Below are 5,000 nucleotides of genomic sequence, written 5' to 3'. Positions count from 1 at the left end.
TTTGAAGTTTCGGTCTCGTGTGCGCGCTCTTCCTCGCTCGCTCTAGATTCCGGGAGATTTTATCTAATTTGCGGGCATCAGGGAGCCGTTATCAATATCCGGGAGACTTGGGATGTCTGCGTTAGAGTTGAATCAATCATTGCAATCGGTTGATTAGCTGAATAGTTCATTAATACTATTTAATCATAAGTGCTTTACAGTATAAATCTAATCAGTTGAGAGGTTCTGTTGTTTGCACCTTGCTATGGTGGTTTAGCTGTGGGAACACAGATAGAAAGACAAAGACATAAAATCACTTACTGTGAGGATACAGGCTCACTGCGGTGCTGTTTGGAGCTGTCATCAGTTCACTGTCCCACACACATCAAGTTTATGTCTAAAGAACAACAGCAACAACAAAAAGTGCCCTGACATGAACTTTGTTTGGTCTGTATTTTCAAAAAAAGGATAAATAGAATTATAAGAGATATTTTTTTTTTTTGGGCTATTTATGGGTAGTGATTGGAGCTGAGGTCAAGAAGATAATGAGTGTTTGGTAAGAGCTGGGCCTTTTCCAAGAGAAGAGAACTCCCTGCTCTTTCACAGTACAGATTATTTTCACTCTTCCTCTCTCCCTCTTTCTCTCTCTCTCTCACTCTCTCTTACTCAACCTCACTCATTTTTTCCTCCCCCCTCCAAATCCATCCTATCCCTCTCTCTCTTGTCGCTTAGCCAACAGTGGGAACAGGATCTGCTTCTCAAAAAATAGGATCGTTGCATCTGAAATGCGACCAAAACCACAATCTGTCAATCTTGCGTTCCCAGTATCATGGGTTTGGATGGAGCTCCACGCGTCGATGCTTCTCTGGCAGGCCTTGAAAGACTTTGTTTTTTGCTCAGTTGTTTGGTGTCCTCGTCCGTGTCCTCTGTGGAGGGAAAAGAACCAGAACTTTAGACGAGGGGAGGGAGCTCTTCTTCTTCTTGTTCTTCTTCTTATTATTTATTTATCTGGGGGAAGGGGTGTAAACCAGAAGTGCACTTTAGGTGTGGCTGGATTTTAAAATCTCCGTTTTTTTTCTGAATGCAGAAAATCAAACAATAAAGTGATTGGTATTCAGCAGATGCTTTTATCCCAAAGTGACACGGACTCGCAATGGTGGGTTCAGGAATCAAACCCAACCCGGCCGGAATGATTGTCCAGCAGCAATACTGCAGCTTCTCCACCTTGCCCGCAGAAGAAATACACTTGGGCCCCGCATGTTTTCTGTTACTTCACAGTCATCTACAATGAAGCCCCAAGTTCATACCCAGAGTCGGTATTGTGTCTAGTGGCTGTGTGGTCTCATCATTGATCTCAAAGCCTACAGTGCCCCACCCAACCGAGACACTCTTGTTAATTATTAAGATGAGTTTGTCCTTCACTCCAGGTTGGTGTACAGACAGTGAAACCCAGGCAAGATAGCAGCCTCTGGCAGAGAGTCTCAAGCTGACTAAAAAATAGAATAAAATTAAATAAATAAACAGCCTAAATGTCTCACTCCCACAATGTCTCACTGATTGCCAGCTCTGGCCTGCCTACCTGCCTTAAGCTCTCCCTTGTACATTAGCACTCTTGTTCTCTCATATCGAGCACAAAAATACTCTGACTGCTCGAGGGTGTACTGTCACTGACTCACTCTGGTGGGATTACCACATCAAACTGGCTGTCTTATTTATTTCTGCCTTTACTGTGCCAAGCTCTTACTTTCACAATTCACACAACCTCTGCTCATCATTTGCCTTTAAGGTGTCATAGACCCGTTCTCTCCTCATCGTCCTGCCATCATGCAGAAATCAACCTGTTAAAATGGACGCTGTCTAAAGTCAAAGTTAAAAAGTTAGATAACGACCGTCGACTTCATGGCAGCGCTGTCTGGAAGGCGCTATTAGGGTTAGGGGTAGGCAGAGGTGGAAAGCAACGAAATACATTTACTCACGTTACTGTATTGAGTAGTTTTTCTGTGTATTTTGTATTTTTTAAGTAGTTTATAAAATCTGTATTTTAAATTTTACTTGATTACATTTTGAGTGAAGTATTGTACTTCGCTACATCAAAAATCCCATCCGTTACTTGAGTAAAAAAAAAAGTTAAGACTAACGAAAACGGAAAGGGAGAGAAAAAAATCGCGCCCTTAACCACTAGCCTAGTGATAATGATCAGCATGTAGCCTACAACAGGACATGAATCATGCAGTCTTTCTGAAAGTGATGGAGCTGGATCACAAGATGCATCAGATTAGCCTAACCTATGAAAGTGTATTTTCCGCTATTCCAATCGGTTGTCTCAGTTCGTTTTAGCATTAATGATTGCAGAGATATTTAAGCAAACACCATGGGATTTCGTGTTTTGACGTTTGTGCTCACCTTTCTTTGGAAAGAAGTTTATTAGCAGTTGTTTCCCCTCATTTTGATGTCTCTCTTTTTCCTGTTTTGGCCTTTGTTTTTAGTAACCTGACTTGGTTTTCTTGGAGAAAGACATTGCACCAGCAGCGAAACAATTAGCGGTCCACTACTAGCGATGCTCAACTACATAAACAAAAGATAGGCCTAGACTACCTTATGAATCGTGCAGGCGGACTAAACCATTAGCTCTTTAGCAAGGGAGAGTGAGAGTGACCTTACACAGTTTTCACTATGATTTGTATTCAAAATCCAGTCAGTCAAACTTTAAATTTCGTCTGACATTCAATTTGGAAGTTAAAATATTCAGGTAAAATAAATATATGGTGGAAATAAGTATTGAACACTTTTTTTCAGTAATTAGCCTACACTTCCAGTGAGTCTATTCGAAATTTTCACCACACATTATATTAACACACATATAAAAAATCAAACATAAGAGTTTTGTGTATTAAAGTGGAATGACACAGGAAAAAGTATTGAACGTGCCTACTGAAATTTCTTCAATACTTTGTGGAAAAGCCTTTGTAAAGACAGCTTCAAGACATTTCCTGTATGACAAAACTTATTGGTCGCAGTATCAGGTCTGATTTTCTAAACAGATTCCAGGGGTCCCTCTTGTGAATCCTGATCTTTAGTTACTTCCAGAACTATTTAATTGAATTGGCTGCCTTCAAGTCTTTCTGGAGCTTTCTCCGAGTGGTCCTTGGCTCTTGGAATTGACTATCCTTCTGACTCCCTGGTCAGAAATATTACGAGGAGATCCTGTGCATGGCTGGTTGATGATGCAGTGATGTTTCTTCCACTTGCAGATAATGGCTCCCATGCTGCTTACTGGAAGATTCTGATGTTTTGAAATGCATCTGTAACCAGTTTCATTGATATGTTTTGCAACAATAAGGTTACAAAGGTCTTGGGAGAGCTTTTTGCTTTTATCCATCATGAGATGTTTCTTGTGTGACACCTTGGTAATGAAAAACCTTTTTATAGCCCATCAATATGTAGGCTACTAACCAAGATTATATTAATTTGCACAGATAGAAAGGATAACTACTCTCGATACAGATTCCAGCTCGTTCCTTCCCTTTCCTTGCCTTAGTGCTTTTTCTTAGCGTGTTCAATACTTGTCCCCTGTGTTATTCCACTTAATTACATGACTCTACTTATGGAGTTGTTTGGATTTTTTATGTGTGGATTACCTGAGTTATTACTAATGCCTGGTGAAAATGTTGGGCCCCTTGTATTCCACTTTTCACGGGCCCTCTCCTCCATTGGGGCCCTATACTTCCCACTTTCCCCCCAGTACGATGCCCTTTAATCTGCTGAACCTTCTGCTCGTTTCCAAATATAAAAAAAACTCTCTGCAACTCAATATTGGCCTGACTGTGATTGGCTGCCTGTGAGGGGCTTTTCAGTTGTGCTGGATTACTGTTCACTGCAAAGCGACCCAAGGATGAGTGCAACTAACTTTGAAAATCAACTACTGCTCAAACTTAAAGGAGAACTCCGGTGATTTTTCACATAGATCTCCATTTCTCAGCGTCCTTTTCAGGCAAGTACCTCCACTAGGGCGGCCATATTGCAACACTTTTGGACACATCGCGTGCATCTATTTCAGCAGAAATGCGTGTGCGTAAGGCTTCCACGACACCAATCTTGCTCCAGCAGCGAGATCACAACAGATGATTGGCACGATGTCTTCACAGCACACCACATGATTGGCTCAATGTATTTTACAACACACCACATGATTGGCTCAATGTATTGACATGTCGACATTTTGCCGCGGAAGGGTTGTGATATTTGTAGACATATGATGTGTAGACAACTGCCATATTTGTGTTACAAACTAACCCCATGCATTACTATGGAGGATTTTTGGAGTGCTGTATCTCCTCATTAGAAAGTCTTTGGTAAAACTGGTTGTTCTGGTACCCCCAAAAAAAAAAAAAAAAACTAAGTAACTTTTAAGTACATTTTAAAATGAACTACTTTTTACATTTTTTCAGATCGGTATTTTAACTTGTACTTGAGTAATATTTCATCAAGGTATTGGTACTTTTACTTGAGTACAATATTTTCGTACTTTTCCACCTCTGGGGGTAGGGGTAGGGTCAGGGTTAGGGTCAGGGTCAGGGTTAGGGGTAGGGTTAGGGTTAGGGTCAGGGCTAGGGTCAGGGTCAGGGTTAGACTAGGAAGCGCTGCCTTGAAGTCGCTGATGGCAGAGTCGACTTGCCATCAGCGAGTCGACAGTGTGGGGCCCAAAACACCGAGTCGACAGTGTGGGGCCCAAAACACCATCAAGCAAAAAGTTAAAGTTCAAGTCGACTGATATAATATTGACACTTTTATCCAAAAACGACACGGATTGGAAATGGACCCGGGTTGCCGATGACCGATCTGCTGCTCAACCACGCCTATGACTTACATACAGACCAGTGGCAACCAGTGATTTCACCAAACTGTTTGGTTCTCTGGTAAAACAGCTTTGCCCTACCATTATGCCATATCACCAACATAACATTCACAATGTGTAAAAAGGATGCCCGTGCTAAGCTTTATCTATTTTGATGTTGGCACAA

Source organism: Alosa alosa, chromosome 4 (genome assembly GCF_017589495.1).
Source record: "Alosa alosa isolate M-15738 ecotype Scorff River chromosome 4, AALO_Geno_1.1, whole genome shotgun sequence".
Taxonomy (NCBI): Eukaryota; Metazoa; Chordata; class Actinopteri; order Clupeiformes; family Clupeidae; genus Alosa; species Alosa alosa.
This window is presented reverse-complemented; position numbering follows the sequence as displayed.